Below are 17,546 nucleotides of genomic sequence, written 5' to 3'. Positions count from 1 at the left end.
AGGACATGCACAATCTTGAGCCTGAACACACCTGGGCCTGTGTACTCCTGATTTTGCACACTCCTGGGCCTGAACACTGCTGGGCCTGCACAGCCCTAGGCCTGTACAATTCTGGGCCTGCACACTCCTGTCTCTGCACACTCCGGAGTCTGCACACGCCTGGGCCTGCACACTCCTGGGCCTGTACACCCCTGGGCCTGCACCCTCCTTGGCCTGCACACTCCTCTGTCTGCACACAGCTGGGCCTGCAAACTTCAGGGCCTGCACTCTACTTGGCCTGCACACTACTGGGCCTGCTCCCTCCTATGCCTGCACACTCCTGGGCATGCACACTCCTGGGCCTGCACACTCCTGGGCCTGCCCTGTCCCTGGCACCAGCCTCCTTCACCCCAACGGTGCCACTCACACGGCTGCGGCGTCTAGCCAGGAGCCCCCAACCGAAACCCCTCCCGAGGGACCCCCTTGCCGGCCCCCAGGGAAGCAGCGGGGCTCCTCTTACCTGCGAGGCGGAGACGTAGTCCAGCTGCAGCCTGACGTCCAGCTGCCGGGCGTGCAGGGCCAGCGTGCATGAGGGCAGCAGGATGGCCGTGATCGGCTGGAAGCTGCCCCCGGAGCCTCTACCGCCCCTTGGGGAAGAGGAGGAGGAAAATCCACGTCAGTGCCAAGAACACAGGACCCGTCCACAGAGGGCCCCTCAGGTGTGACAACCCCAGAGGCGCCCGCAGCCGACCTGGGCTGAGAGCCACTTTTCTCGCGGAAGCTCAAGGACCTATGCTGAGCCTCCCTCTCCCTCCCTAAAGAGGGAAAACCCAGAGGCTTTCTAACTTTGCACTCACTGTCCATGTATCAGCCATGTCTAGTTTACCTCCCCAGCAGGGCAGAACCCCTCCCTGCCTTCCCCACCCTCTGCAGGCGGCTCTCGGGGGCCGGAGGGGCGCCCTTCCTCCCTGAGGCCAGCCCTGCTGGGGCAGCAGTTGTAATAGAAAAGACCAAATCTGACTGCCTATTAGATCTGTTCTTTTTCCTTTAACCCTCTGCTGTTTTCCAGGCTGTCTTACCAGCTCTGCCCCTTTTGTAAAACAATGTTGCCTTCAGCCTGAAATTGACAGCAGAGCCTGTTCTCAAGGCTCTCAGCCTTCAGGATAAGAGCTCTTTTCCTCTCCTATACACACAACAAGCTGCAGAACAGAAAGTAACATTTGTTTTGTTAGAGGTTTTACAGGGGCCCCATGAGCTGACCCACAACTGCAAAAACAAAGAATTCCTGCACCAAGGACTTTGCACCAACCACCCACAACCCCTCTCCTTTCGAGTGTAAAAGGAGCCTGAAGTCTCACTCGGAGAAGGTGGCTCTCCAGGACATTAGCCTGCCATCTTCTCGGTCAGCTGCCTTTCCAAATAAACTCACTATTCTTTACCCCGACACCGCGTCTCCCGATTTCTTGGCCTGTCGTGCGACTTGCGGAATGAGTGTGGACTTGGAAACACAGGGAAGGAAAGCCAAGTCAGGACTCTCACCCTCTGCCTCTGCTCAGAATACCACCAAGGGGTTGCTGGGACAGTGGACGGAAAACTGAGGCTGCAACACGACCATGAGCACTGGGCCTGGGTGGGAGAGATGGCGGGCGCTGTCCGAAGCGCACCCGGCCTCCTTCCGAGTCACATCACACCCACGTCCCCAGACCCAGGGAGGCCTGGAGCCCCACACAGCAGAGCGCCTCCAAACCTGCAGATGCCCAGTGACCGGTCCACTGTGCACCCTCTGGCGCCCTCCTCCCCGCTCCTCCTCCTTCTGCCCCGCTGGCTCAGCCCTGGTGCCACCACATCCTCACCCAGGGCCAGCACTGCTGCAGGAACACCCTCGGCAGGCCGCCCAGCCTCACGCCCTCAGGTCCGCACACCTGGTTGGTGCAGCTCTGCCCCTTTCCAGCCCTCACCACCGACTCTCCAACCGCCTGCTCTCCCGGCCTCCGCCCCCAGTCCTAGAGAGCGCCTCCTCTGGTCACAGCATCCTGCCCTCTAGGGTCGACAGGGCCTGCACATTCCTGGGCCTGCACACAACTGGGCCTGCACACTCTTGGACCTGCGCACTCCTGGACCTACGCACACCGGGGCCTGCAGGAACCTGGGCCTGTACACTCCCGGGCCGGTTCCATATTGAATCTGCACACTTCTGGGCCTGCACACTCATGGGCCTGCAAACTCCAGGACATGCACAATCTTGAGCCTGAACACACCTGGGCCTGTATATTCCTGATTTTGCCCAATCCTGGGCCTGAACACTGCTAGGCCTGCACAGCCCTAACCTGTACAGTCCTGGGCCTGCACACCCCTGTCTCTGCACACTCCGGACTCTGCACACGCCTGGGGCTGCACACTCCTGGGCCTGTACACTCCTGGGCCTACACACTCCTGGGGGTGCTCACTGCTTGGCCTGCACACTCCTGGGCCTGCACATTCGAGGGCCTGTCCTCTCCAGGGCCTGCACACTCCTGGGACTGCAAAAACCTGGGCCTGCATGCTCTGGACCTGCGCACACCTGGGCCTACCTTCCCCTGGGCCCGCACAATCCCTCGTGTGCACACTACTTGGCCTGCACACTCCTGGGACTTCCCTCTAATGGGCCTGCCCCCAAGTCGCCCGGCCCTCTCCTGGACCTGCACACTCTTCGGCCTGCACACTGCTGGTCCTGCTCCCACTTGTGCCTGCACAATCCTGGGCCTACACACTCCAGGGCCTGCCCTCTACTGGGCCCGCATACTCCTGGGACAGCAGACACATGGGCCTACACAATCCTGCACCTACGCACACCTGGGACTGCATGAACCTTGGCTTGTACACTCCCAGGCCTTCTCCCACATATGCCCGTACACTCCTAGGCTTGTTCCCATCTGTGCCAGCACATTCCTGGGGCTGCACATGGCTTGGCCTGCACAGCCCTTGGCCTGTACAATCCTGGGCCTACACACTCCTGTCTCTGCACACGCCGGTGTCTGCACACACCTGGGTCTGCAACTCCTGGGCCTGCACACAACGGGTCCTGCCCTCTCCTGGGCCTGCACACACCTGGGACGGCACAGGCCTGGGCCTGCACTCTACTTGGCCTGCACACTGCTGGGCCTGCTCCCTCCTGTGACTGCATATTCCTAGGCAAGCACAGTCTTGGGCCTACACACATCTGGCCCTGCCCTATCCCAGGCCAGCCCACACCTCGGCCGACCCTCTCATGAACCTGCACACTCCTGGGCCTTCCCTCTCCTGGGCCTTCCCCCAATTCGGCCGGCCCTCTCCTGGACCTGTACACTCCTGGGCCTTCCCTGCATGGGCCTTCTCTGGCCTAGGCTTGCACACTGTTGGGCCCGCACACACCTGGATTGCACACTCATTGGCCTGCACACTCCAAGACATGCACAATGTTTAGCCTGAACACACCTGGGCCTGTATAATCCTGATTTTGCACACTCCTGGGCCTGAACACTGCTGGGCTGCACAGCCCAAGGCCTGTACAATCTTGGGCCTGCACATTCCTGTCTCTGCACACTGCGGAGTCTGCACATGCCTTGGCCTGCACACTCCTTGGCCTGTTCCGTATTGTGACTGCACACTACTGGGCCTGCACGCTCCTGGACCTGCGCACACCGGGGCCTGCACGAACCTGGGCCTGTACACTCCTGGGCCTGTACACTCCTGGGCCTTCCCTGGCCTATGCCTTCACTGGCCTAGGCTTGCACACTACTGGGCCTGCACACTGCTCGAACTGCACACTCATGGGCCTGCACACAACAGGACCTGCACAATCTTGGGTATTAACACACCTGGGCCTGTATACTCCTGATTCTGTACAATCCAGGGCCTGAACACTGCTGGGCCTCACAGCCCTGGGCATGCATACTCCTGGGCCTGAACACTCCAGGGTCTGTACCCTCCTGGGCCTGCCCTGGCCTGGGCCTGCACCCTCCTTGGCCTGCACACTCCTCTGTCTGCACACTCCTGGGCCTGCACACTCCTGGACCTGCACAATGTTGGGCCTAAACACACCTGGGCCTGTATACTCCTGGACCTGCACACTCCTGTGACTGATCCCTCCTGTGTCTGCACACTCCTGGGCCTGCACACTGCTGGGCCTGCCCTCTCCTGGGCTCGCACAATCCCTCGTGTGCACACTCAAGGGCCTGCACACTCCAGGGCCTGTACGCATCTATCCTTACACACTCCTTGCCTGCAAACTCCTGGGCCTCCTCCCTCCTGTACCTACACACTCCTGGGCCTGCACCACCCAGGGCCTGCAGACTCCTGGGACTGCACACACCTGGGCCTACACACTCCTGGATCTGCGCACACCTCAGCCTGCATGAACCTGGGCTTGTACACTCCTGGGCCTGTTACCACCTATGCCTGTGCACACCTAGGCTTGTTCCCATCTGTGCCGGCACACTCCTGGGGCTGCACACGGATTGGAATGCACAGCCCTGGGCCTGTACAATCCTGGGCCTGCACTCTCCTGTCTCTGCACACTCCTTGGCCTGCACACTCCTGAGCCTGCTCCCTCCTGTGTCGGCACACTCCTGGGCCTACTCCCACCTATGCCGACACACTTCTGCACCTGTCCCTCTTGTGCCGTCACAATCCTGGGACTGCACACTCCTGTCTCTGCACACTCCAGTGTCTGCACACTCCTGGCCCTGCACACTCCTGGGCCTGTACTCTCCCGCACCTGTTCCCTCCTTTACCTGCACACTGCTGTGCCAACACTCTCCCACGCCTGTACTCTCCTGGGCCTTCCCTGGCCTAGGCTTGCACCCTCCTTGGCTGCACACTCCTCTGTCTGCACACTCCTGGGCCTGCACAATCCTGGGCCTGCAAACTCTAGGGCCTGCACACACATCGGCCTGTACACTCCAGGGCCGGCACAATCCAGGGCCTGCCTTGGCCTGGGCCTGCACCCTCCTTGTACTGCACACTCCTCTGCACACTCTTGGGCCTGCATACTTCTTGCCCTGCACATTGCTGGGCCTGCCTTATACTGGGCCCGCACAATCCCTCGTGTGCACACACCTGGGTCTGCACACTCCTGGGCCTGCACACTCCACGGCCTGCCCTCTCCTGGGTCTGCACAATCCTGGAACTGCATACACCTGGGCCTGCACACTCCAGGACCTGCGCACACATGGACCTGCCCTGTCCTGGGCCCGCACAATCCCTTGTGTGCACACTCCTGGGCCTGCACTCTCCTAGGCCTGTACACTCCTGGGCATGCACACCCCTGTCCATGCACACTCCGGTGTCTGCAAACTCCAGGGCCTGCACACCCCTGGGCCTGCACACTCCTGGGCCTGCATATTCGATGGCCTGTCCTCTCCAGGGCCTGCACACTCCTGGGACTGCACATACCTGGGCCTGCACGCTCCTGGACCTGCGCAAACCTGGGCCTTCACAAACCTGGGACTGTACACTCTTGGGCCTGCTCCACTTGTGCTTGCACACACCTGGGACTGCAAACTCCTCGGCCTGCTTCCTCCTGTGCCTACACACTCCTGGGCCTGCCCTGGCCTGGGCCTTCACACTCCTGGAACTGCACCATCCTGGGCCTGCACACTCCTCTGCACAATCCTGGGACTGCACACTCCTGGGTCTGCATATCCCAGAGCCTGCATACACCAGGGCTGTACACTCCTGTGCCAGTACACTAGTGTGCCTGCTCCCTCCAGTGTCTGCACATTCCTGGGCCTGCACAGGCCTGGGTATGCACACCCTTTAGCCTGCACACTCCTGGGCCTGTTCCATATTGTGTCTGCACACTCCTGGGTCTGCACGCTCCTGGACCTGCGCACACCGGGGTCTGCACGAACCTGGGCCTGTACACCCCTGGGCCTGCCCACTCCTGTACCTGCTCACTCCTGTGACTGCATTCTCCTGGGCCTGCACACTCCTGGACCTGCACAATGTTGGGCCTAAACACACCTGGGCCTGTATACTCCTGGACCTGCACACTCCTGTGACTGATCCCTCCTGTGTCTGCACACTCCTGGGCCTGCACACTGCTGGGCCTGCCCTCTCCTGGGCTCGCACAATCCCTCGTGTGCACACTCAAGGGCCTGCACACTCCAGGGCCTGTACGCATCTATCCTTACACACTCCTTGCCTGCAAACTCCTGGGCCTCCTCCCTCCTGTACCTACACACTCCTGGGCCTGCACCACCCAGGGCCTGCAGACTCCTGGGACTGCACACACCAGGGCATGCACTCTCCTGGACCTGTGCACACCTGGGCCTGCACGAACATTGGCCTGTACACTCCTGGGCTTCCACACTCCTGTACCTGCTCCCTCCTGTGACTACATACTCCTCGGCCTACAAACTCCTGGTCCTGAACACTCCTGGGCCTGAACACTATTGGCACTGCACACTCTTGGGACAGCACACTTCTGGCCCTGCACACTCCTGCGCCTTCCAATTCCTGGGCCTGCCCCCAATTCGGCCGGCCCTATCCTGCACCTGCACACTCTGGGCCTGCACACTACTGGGACTGCTCCCACTTGTGCCTGCACACACCTGGGTCTGCACACTCCTCGGTCTGCTGCCTCCTGTGCCTGCACACTCCTGGGCATGCACACGCCTGGGCCTGCCCTCTGCTTGGTGGGCACGGTCCTGGGACTCCCCATTCCTGCGCCTGAACACCCTTGGACCTGCCCTTTCTTGGGCCTGCACACTCTGGGGCCTGACGTCCCCTGGTTCTGCACACTACAGGGACTGCACACTCCTGGGCCTGCACACTGCTGGGTCTGCACAGCCCTGGGCCTGCACACTCCTGTCTCTGCACACTCCGGTGTCTGCACACTTCTGGGCCTGAACACTCCTGGACCTGCCCTGGACTGGGCCTGCACCCTCCTTTGCCTGCACACTCCACGGCCTGCACACTCCTGGGTCTGCACACTACTGGGGCTGCTCCCACATGTGCCTGCACACTCCTGGGGGTGCACACTGCTTGGTCTGCACAGTCCTGGGCCTGCACATTCCAGGGATTGTCCTCTCCAGGGCCTGCACACTCCTGGGCCTGCACCCTCCTTGTCCTGCGCACTCCTCTGTCTGCACACTCCTGGGCCTGCACACTCCTGGGCCTGCAAAATGCTGGGCCTGCCCACGCCTGGGCCTGCAAATCCGGGGCCTGCACACACATGGGCCTGTACACACCTGGGCCTGCCCTGGTCTGGGCCTGCATATTCCTTTTCCTGCACACTCCTCTGTCTGCCCACTCCTGTGCCTGTACACTCCTGGACCTACACAATGTTGGGCCTGCACACAACTGGGCCTGTATACCCCTGGACCTGCACAATCCAGTGACTGATCCCTCCTGTGTCTGCACACTCCTGGGCCTGCACACACCGGGGCCTGCCCTCTCCTGGGCCTGCACACACCTGGGACTGCACAGGCCTGGGCCTGCACTCTACTTGGCCTGCACACTGTTGGGCCTTCTCCCTCCTGTGACTGCATATTCCTAGGCAAGCACAGTCTTGGGCCTACACACCCCTGGCCCTGCCCTATCCCAGGCCAGCCCACACCTCGGCCGACCCTCTCATGAACCTGCACACTCCTGGGGCTGCACACTCCAGGGCCTGCTCGCATCTGTCCCTACACACTCCTTGGCCTAAAAACTCCTGGGCCTGCTCCCTCCTGCACCTACATATCCCTGGGCCTGCACACTCCAGGGCCGGTGCTCTTCTGGGCCTGCACCCTCCTAGGACTACACTCACCTGGGCCTAAACACTCCTGGACCTGCCCACACCTGGGCCTGCATGAACCTGGGCTTGTACACTCCTGGGCCTGATCCCACCAATGCCTGTACACTCCTCGGCATGTTCCGATCTGTGCCGGCACAATCCTGGGGCTGCACACGGCTTGGCCTGCACAGCCCTGATCCTGTACAATCCTGGGCCTGCACACCCTTGTCTCTGCACAAGCTGGTGTCTGCACACTCCTGGGCCTGCACACTCCTCGGACTGCACAATCCATGGCCTGCCCTCTCCTGGGCCTGCACAATCCTGGGACAGCACACACCTGGGCCTGCACACTCCTGGACGTGCACAAACCTGGGCCTTCACGAATTGGGCCTGTACACTCCTGGGCCTGCAACTCCTGTACCTGCTCCCTCCTGTGACTACATACTCCTGGGTCTGAAATCTCCTAGTCCTGCACACTCCTGGGCTTGAACACTACTGGCCCTGCACACTCTTGGGCCTGCACACTTCTGGCCCTGCACACTCCTGGGCCTGCCTTCTCCTGGGCCCGCACAATCCCTCGTGTGCACACTCCTTGGCCTGCACACTCCTGGGCCTTCCCCCTAATGGGCCTGCCCCCAATTCGCCCGGCCCTCTCCTGGACCTGCACACTCTTGGGCCTGCATACTACTGGTCCTGCTCCCACTTGTGCCTGCACAATCATGGGCCTACACACTCCAGGGCCTGCCCTCTACTGGGCCCGCATACTCCTGGGACAGCAGACACCTGGGCCTACAGAATCCTGGACCTACGCACAGCTGGGCCTGCATCAACCTTGGCTTGTACGCTCCTGGGTCTTCTCCCACATATGCCTATTCACTCCTAGGCTTGTTCCCATCTGTGCCGGCACATTCCTGGGGCTCCAAATGGCTTGGCCTGCACAGCCCTTGGCCTGTACAATCCTGGGCCTACACACTCCTGTCTCTGCACACTGCGGTGTCTGCACACACCTGGGCCTGCAACTCCTGGGCCTGCACACACCGGGGCCTGCCCTCTCTGGGCCTGCACACACCTGGGACTGCACACGCCCGGGCATGTACACTCCTGGACCTGCACACAACTGGGCCTGTACACTCCTGGACCTGCCCTGGTCTGGGCCTGCACCCTCCTTGGGCTGCACACTCCTCTGTCTGCACACTCCTGGGCCTGAACACTTCTGGCCCTGCACACTGTTGGGCCTATCTTCTCCTGGGCCCGCACAATCCCTCGTGTGCACACTCCTTGGCCTGCACACTCCTGGGCCTTCCTCCTAAATGGCCTGCCCCCAATTCTGCCGGCCCTCTCCTGGACCTGAACACTCTTGGGCCTGCACACTACTGGTCCTGCTCCCACTTGTGCCTGCACAATCCTGGGCCTACACACTCCAGGGCCTGTACATTCCTGCACCTGTTCCCTCCTTTACCTGCACACTGCTGTGCCGACACTCTCCCAGGCCTGTACACTCCTGGGCCTGTCCTGGCCTGAGCCTGCACCCCCCTGGGCCTGCACACTCCTCTCTGTCTGCACACTACTGGGCCTTCCCTCTCTTGGGGCTGCCCCCAATTCGGCCGGCCCTCTCCTCGACCTGCACACTCCTGGCCTGCACACTCCAGGGCCTGCGCTCTCCTAGGCCTGCACACTCCTGGGTCTGCACCCACCTGGGCTTGCACACTCTTCTCTCTGCACACTCCTGGGCCTAAACAATCCTGGGCCTGCACACTCCTGGGCCTGCACAGCCCACAGCCTGCACACACCTGGGCCTGTACACTCCTGGGCCAGTACATTCTTCTGCCTGATCCCTCCCGTGTCTGCACACTCCTGGGTTGCACACACCTGGGCCTGCACACTCCTGGACCTGCGCAAACCTGGGCCTTCACGAATTGGGCCTGTGCACTCCTGGGCCTGCAACTCCTGTACCTGCTCCCTCCTGTGACTACATACTCCTGGGCCTGAAATCTCCTGGTCCTGCACACTCCTGGGTCTGAACACTACTGGCCCTGCATACTCTTGGGCCTGCCCACTTCTGGCCCTGCACACTCCTGGGCCTGACTTCTCCTGGGCCCACACAATCCCTCGTCTGCACACTCCTGGGCCTGCACACTCCTGCACCTTCCCTCTCCTTGTCCTGCCCCCATTCGGCCGGCCCTCTCCTACCCCTGCACACTCTTGGGCCTGCACACTACTGGGCCTGCTCCTACGTGTGCCTGCACACACCTGGGCCTGCACACCAGCCCTCTGTGGGGCCCTTCCTTTGCTGAGTCTGTGCATGAGCTCCCTGTGATGCCAGCCCACAGAGGTGACAGGTGCAGTAGGTGTTTGTGGTTCTAGAGACATGATGGCTCTCCTAGGAAGCCGGGTCCAGATGATCCCCACTGCGCCGATGGGGGATTGGGGAGACCCTGAGAAGCAGGTGGCTTGTCCAGGGTGACAGCACTGCTGGCGGGGGAGCCGGGTCTGAAGCCAGCTGGGTCATCAGAGCTGTGACCCTGGCTGCATCCAGGCCTCCCCAGGGCTATAGGAGGGGCCGAGTTGGTGTCACTGGGTGGACATGGCATGGGGTGGGAAGTGAGCCATCAACAGCCCAAAAAGGCCCTTGGGGAGCTTTGTGTAAGGAGGAAGCTTGGGGAAGGGGACCCCAGGAAGTGACCTCACTTCCCTGGCAACAGAGCCCAACAGAACTTGGGACCCAGGTCACCAGGCACCCGCTGTGTAGAGAAGGACACTTCTCAACTGACTTGGCTGGTGAACTCAGCTCAGCTCAGACATGTTTTGTTGCATCCCAAGATCCCGAGGTCGCGGCCCCCGGAAAGCCCGCAGCAACGGCCTTTGCCAACAGTGCCGACAGTGGGTCGGGTCTCACCCCAGGCGCCTCTGGCCTTTTGGCCAGAGGGACCGAAAGGTAACACAGGGAGGCCCAAGGCAGGCCCGCCCAGGCCGGGCCACCACTCAGACCCCACCCGGGTGGCCCCACAGCCCCTTCCTGACTGGTGGCGGTGGGGCAGTCATGTTGGGGGGGTCCTGCCTCAAGCAAGAGCAGGCTGAGGAAGGGTCAGAGGCCTGGGGGGCCGATCACGTCACCAACCTGGGTCCAAGCGGGCTGGCTGGGATGTGGAGAACCGGGGCAGGGCCCTGCTGCCCGAGGTGGCGCCCACGCCCTAGGGTGTGTCTCTTGCCTCCCGGGTGACTGAGATGACCAAGGTCCCAGTCTGATCAGGCAGCAGACGGTCGAGTGGGGCAGAAGCAGGAGTGGTCCTGGCCAGGCAGGGCTCTGAGACCTGCGGGCCGGGCCGGCTGCCGGTCACTGTCATTGCAGAGCCAGACACCGCAGGATCCGGGGAACCAGGACACTCATGCCAGCTCCCCAAGTGAGGGGCTGGTGTGCCACACTGTGGAAGGCCAGCACAGGCTCCGGAAGAGTCTGGGTATGAAGGGCTCCCCACCACCACAGCCTCCTGCCCAGACATCGCCCAGGTCTCTCCCCAGGATCTTGCCTGCAGCTCCTGAAGAGCCTGCTGCTCCTGCTCATCTAGCCGCTCCTGAAGAGCCTGCCGCTCCTGCTGATCTTGCCGCTCTTGAACAACCTGCAGCTCCTGAAGAGCCTGCCTCTCCTCCTGATCTAGCCGCTCCTGAAGAGCCCGCCGCTCCTGAAGAGCCCACGGCTCCTGAAGAGCCTGCCGCTCATGAAGAGCCCACCGATCCTGAAGAGCCTGACGCTCCTGCTGATCTAGCTGCTCCTGAAGAGCCCGCCATTCCTGCTGATCTAGCCGCTCCTGAGGAGCCTGCAGCTCCTGAAGAGCCTGCCATTCCTGAAGAGCCCGCCGCTCCTGAAGAGCCCGCCGCTCCAGAAGCGCCTGCCGTTCCTGCTGATCTAGCCGCTCCTGAAGAGCCCGCCATTCCTGCTCATCTAGCCGCTCCTGAGGAGCCTGCAGCTCCTGAAGAGCCTGCCATTCCTGAAGAGCCTGCAGCTACTGAAGAGCCTGCCGCTCCTGCTGATCTTGCTGCTCCTGAGAAGCCTGCAGTTCCTGCACCTGCACCTGGGCCGCTGGGCAGTGGAGAACCATTTCAGGCATCATCACCCCCTAGGGCTCTGCCCCCTCTGCACCCTCCTACACCTTCTCCAAAATCCCACCATAAATCCCCTCCCCTACCCGAAGTTGACTTCCCTACCCCTGAATTTGCTTTTGTTTTGTTTTTCTTTAGTTTAGTTTATTTGTTTTACATCATTTATGGCATCCTATATTTTTCCATTTTCCACTTCCTTTAATAAAATACAGATTTTTTTCCCTTTTAAATTGTGCATTTCAGGAACATTAAGTGCATTCCCATGCTGTCCGACCATCACTACCATGTAGTTTTATGCTCTTTACGCTATTTATGCCCGTGAAGTACATCCCACCACGGCCTCAAACCCCTCATCTGGACACTCCTGGGCATGCACACTCCTGGGCCTGCACACTCCGGTGTCTGCACACTCCTGGGCCTGAACACTCCTGGACCAGCCCTGGACTGGGCTTGCACCCTCCTGGGCCTGCACACTCCAAGGACTGCACACTCCTGGGTCTGCACACTACTGGGGCTGCTCCCACTTGTGCCTGCACACTCCTGGGCCTGCACACTCCTTGCCCTGCACACTCCTGGGGGTGCACACTGCTTGGTCTGCACACACCTGGGCCTGCACATTCCAGGGATTGTCCTCTCCAGGGTCTGCACATTCCTTGGCCTGCACCTTCCTTGTCCTGTGCACCCCTCTGTCTGCACACTCCTGGGCCTGCACACTCCTTGGCCTGCAAACTCCAGGGCCTGCACACACATGGGCCTGTACACTCCTGGGCCTGCCCTGGCCTGGGCCTGCGTATTCCTTTTCCTGCACACTCCACTGTCTGCACACTCCTGGGCCTGCCCTCACTTGGACCTACAAAATGTTGGGCCTGCACACACCTGGGCCTGTATACCCCTGGACCTGCACACACCTGTGACTGATCCCTCCTGTGTCTGCACACTCCAGGTCCTGCACACTCCTGGGACTTCCCTCTCCTGGGCCTGCCCCAAATTCGGCCGGCCCTCTCCTGAACCTGTACATCCTTGGGCCTTCACACTACTGGGCCTGTTCCCACTTGTGCCTGCACACACCTGGGCCTGCACACTCCTCGGCCTGTAGACTCCAGGATATGCACTCCCCTGTCTCTGCACACTCCGGTGTCTGCACACTCCTTGGCTTTCACACTCATTAGCCTACTACCACCTGTGCCTGCAAACTACTGGGCCTGCTCCCACCTATGCCTGCACACTTCTTCGCCTGTCCCTCCTGTGCCATCACAATCCTAGGACTGCACACTCGTGTCTCTGCACACACCAGTGTCTGCACACTCCTGGGCCTGCACACTCCTGGGCCTGTACACTCCTCTGTCTGCTCACTCCTGGGCCTGCCCTCTCCTGGGTCCGCACAAATCCTCGTGTGCACATTCCAGAGCCTGCAAACTCCTGGGCCTTCCCTCTCCTGGGCCTGCCCCCTATTCGGCCGGCCCTCTCCAGGACCTGCACATTCTTGGGCCTTCACACTACTGGGCCTGCTCCCACTTGTGCCTGCACACACCTGGCACTGCACACTCCTCGGCCTGCTCCCTCCTGTGCCTGCACACTCCTGGGCATGCACACTCCTGGGCCTGCACACTCCTGGATCTGTACACTCCTGGGCCTTCCCTGCATGGGCCTTCTGTGGCCTACGCTTGCACACTGTTGGGCCCGCACACACCTGGATTGCACACTCATAGGCCTGCACACTCCAAGACATGCACAATGTTTAGCCTGAACACACCTGGGCCTGTATAATCCTGATTTTGCACACTCCTGGGCCTGAACACTGCTGGGCTGCACAGCCCAAGGCCTGTACAATCTTGGGCCTGCACAATCCTGTCTCTGCACACTGCGGAGTCTGCACACGCATTCGCCTGCACACTCCTGGGCCTGTACACTCCAGGACCTACACCCTCCTTGGCCTGCACACACCTTTGTCTGCACACTCCTGGGCCTGCAATCTTCAGGACCTGCACACTCCTGGGACAGCAGACACCTGGGCCTTCATACTCCTGGACCTGCGAACACTCGGGCCTGCATGAACCTGGGCTTGTACACTCCTGGGCCTGCAAACTTCAGGACCTGCACACTCCTGGGACAGCAGACACCTGGGCCTTCACACTCCTGGACCTGCGCACACTTGGACCTGCATAAACCTGGGCTTGTACACTCCTGGGCCTGCTCCCATCTATGCCTGCACACTCCTAGCCCTGTTCCCACCTGTGCCGGCACACTCCTGGGCCTGCACACTCCTGTCTCTGCACACTCCAGTGTCTGCACACTCCTGGTCCTGCACACTCCTGGGCCTGTACACTCCTCTCTCTGCTCACTCCTGGGCCTGCCCTCTCCTGGGTCCGCACAAATCCTCGTGTGCACATTCCAGAGCCTGCAAACTCCTGGGCCTTCCCTCTCCTGGGCCTGCCCCCTATTCGGCCGGCCCTCTCCAGGACCTGCACATTCTTGGGCCTTCACACTACTGGGCCTGCTCCCACTTGTGCCTGCACACACCTGGCACTGCACACTCCTCGGCCTGCTCCCTCCTGTGCCTGCACACTCCTGGGCATGCACACTCCTGGGCCTGCACACTCCTGGATCTGTACACTCCTAGGCCTTCCCTGCATGGGCCTTCTCTGGCCTAGGCTTGCACACTGTTGGGCCCGCACACACCTGGATTGCACACTCATAGGCCTGCACACTCCAAGACATGCACAATGTTTAGCCTGAACACACCTGGGCCTCTATAATCCTGATTTTGCACACTCCTGGGCCTGAACACTGCTGGGCTGCACAGCCCAAGGCCTGTACAATCTTGGGCCTGCACAATCCTGTCTCTGCACACTGCGGAGTCTGCACACGCCTTGGCCTGCACACTCCTGGGCCTGTACACTCCAGGACCTACACCCTCCTTGGCCTGCACACACCTTTGTCTGCACACTCCTGGGCCTGCAATCTTCAGGACCTGCACACTCCTGGGACAGCAGACACCTGGGCCTTCATACTCCTGGACCTGCGAACACTCGGGCCTGCATGAACCTGGGCTTGTACACTCCTGGGCCTGCAAACTTCAGGACCTGCACACTCCTGGGACAGCAGACACCTGGGCCTTCATACTCCTGGACCTGCGCACACTTGGACCTGCATAAACCTGGGCTTGTACACTCCTGGGCCTGCTCCCATCTATGCCTGCACACTCCTAGCCCTGTTCCCACCTGTGCTGGCACACTCCTGGGCCTGCACACTCCTGTCTCTGCACACTCCAGTGTCTGCACACTCCTGGTCCTGCACACTCCTGGGCCTGTACACTCCTCTGTCTGCTCACTCCTGGGCCTGCCCTCTCCTGGGTCCGCACAAATCCTCGTGTGCACATTCCAGAGCCTGCAAACTCCTGGGCCTTCCCTCTCCTGGGCCTGCCCCCTATTCGGCCGGCCCTCTCCAGGACCTGCACATTCTTGGGCCTTCACACTACTGGGCCTGCTCCCACTTGTGCCTGCACACACCTGGCACTGCACACTCCTCGGCCTGCTCCCTCCTGTGCCTGCACACTCCTGGGCATGCACACTCCTGGGCCTGCACACTCCTGGATCTGCACACTCCTGGGCCTTCCCTGCATGGGCCTTCTCTGGTCTAGGCTTGCACACTGTTGGGCCCGCACACACCTGGATTGCACACTCATAGGCCTGCACACTCCAAGACATGCACAATGTTTAGCCTGAACACACCTGGACCTGTATAATCCTGATTTTGCACACTCCTGGGCCTGAACACTGCTGGGCTGCACAGCCCAAGGCCTGTACAATCTTGGGCCTGCACAATCCTGTCTCTGCACACTGCGGAGTCTGCACACGCCTTGGCCTGCACACCCCTGGGCCTGTACACTCCAGGACCTACACCCTCCTTGGCCTGCACACACCTTTGTCTGCACACTCCTGGGCCTGCAATCTTCAGGACCTGCACACTCCTGGGACAGCAGACACCTGGGCCTTCATACTCCTGGACCTGCGAACACTCGGGCCTGCATGAACCTGGGCTTGTACACTCCTGGGCCTGCAAACTTCAGGACCTGCACACTCCTGGGACAGCAGACACCTAGGCTTTCATACTCCTGGACCTGTGCACACTTGGACCTGCATAAACCTGGGCTTGTACACTCCTGGGCCTGCTCCCATCTATGCCTGCACACTCCTAGCCCTGTTCCCACCTGTGCCGGCACACTCCTGGGCCTGCACACTCCTGTCTCTGCACACTCCCCTGTCTGCACACTCCTGGTCCTGCACACTCCTGGGCCTGTACACTCCTCTGTCTGCTCACTCCTGGGCCTGCCCTCTCCTGGGTCCGCACAAATCCTCGTGTGCACATTCCAGAGCCTGCAAACTCCTGGGCCTTCCCTCTCCTGGGCCTGCCCCCTATTCGGCCGGCCCTCTCCAGGACCTGCACATTCTTGGGCCTTCACACTACTGGGCCTGCTCCCACTTGTGCCTGCACACACCTGGCACTGCACACTCCTCGGCCTGCTCCCTCCTGTGCCTGCACACTCCTGGGCATGCACACTCCTGGGCCTGCACACTCCTGGATCTGTACACTCCTGGGCCTTCCCTGCATGGGCCTTCTCTGGCCTACGCTTGCACACTGTTGGGCCCGCACACACCTGGATTGCACACTCATAGGCCTGCACACTCCAAGACATGCACAATGTTTAGCCTGAACACACCTGGGCCTGTATAATCCTGATTTTGCACACTCCTGGGCCTGAACACTGCTGGGCGGCACAGCCCAAGGCCTGTACAATCTTGGGCCTGCACAATCCTGTCTCTGCACACTGCGGAGTCTGCACACGCCTTGGCCTGCACACTCCTGGGCCTGTAAACTCCAGGACCTACACCCTCCTTGGCCTGCACACACCTTTGTCTGCACACTCCTGGGCCTGCAATCTTCAGGACCTGCACACTCCTGGGACAGCAGACACCTGGGCCTTCATACTCCTGGACCTGCGAACACTCGGGCCTGCATGAACCTGGGCTTGTACACTCCTGGGCCTGCAAACTTCAGGACCTGCACACTCCTGGGACAGCAGACACCTGGGCCTTCATACTCCTGGACCTGCGAACACTCGGGCCTGCATGAACCTGGGCTTGTACACTCCTGGGCCTGCAAACTTCAGGACCTGCACACTCCTGGGACAGCAGACACCTGGGCCTTCATACTCCTGGACCTGCGCACACTTGGACCTGCATAAACCTGGGCTTGTACACTCCTGGGCCTGCTCCCATCTATGCCTGCACACTCCTAGCCCTGTTCCCACCTGTGCCGGCACACTCCTGGGCCTGCACACTCCTGTCTCTGCACACTCCAGTGTCTGCACACTCCTGGTCCTGCACACTCCTGGGCCTGTACACTCCTCTGTCTGCTCACTCCTGGGCCTGCCCTCTCCTGGGTCCGCACAAATCCTCGTGTGCACATTCCAGAGCCTGCAAACTCCTGGGCCTTCCCTCTCCTGGGCCTGCCCCCTATTCGGCCGGCCCTCTCCAGGACCTGCACATTCTTGGGCCTTCACACTACTGGGCCTGCTCCCACTTGTGCCTGCACACACCTGGCACTGCACACTCCTCGGCCTGCTCCCTCCTGTGCCTGCACACTCCTGGGCATGCACACTCCTGGGCCTGCACACTCCTGGATCTGTACACTCCTGGGCCTTCCCTGCATGGGCCTTCTCTGGCCTAGG

At 61.1% G+C, this 17,546-nt stretch overlaps 1 long non-coding RNA gene across 1 annotated transcript; it reads right to left on the bottom strand.

The window, feature by feature from the left end:
* Positions 1-498: 498 nt before the first annotated feature.
* Positions 499-11,109, bottom strand: LOC140695191 (uncharacterized). The gene is made up of 3 exons (XR_012070895.1): positions 10,836-11,109; positions 1,059-1,178; positions 499-626 (listed from the first exon to the last, which is right to left on the bottom strand). It is a non-coding gene; the product is annotated as an uncharacterized lncRNA (long non-coding RNA).
* Positions 11,110-17,546: the final 6,437 nt, after the last annotated feature.

The sequence above is a fragment of the Vicugna pacos genome, unplaced genomic scaffold (genome assembly GCF_048564905.1).
Source record: "Vicugna pacos unplaced genomic scaffold, VicPac4 scaffold_187, whole genome shotgun sequence".
Classification (NCBI taxonomy): Eukaryota; Metazoa; Chordata; class Mammalia; order Artiodactyla; family Camelidae; genus Vicugna; species Vicugna pacos.
The sequence above is the reverse complement of the archived record's forward strand: the minus strand, read 5'-3'. Positions and strand labels throughout refer to the sequence as shown.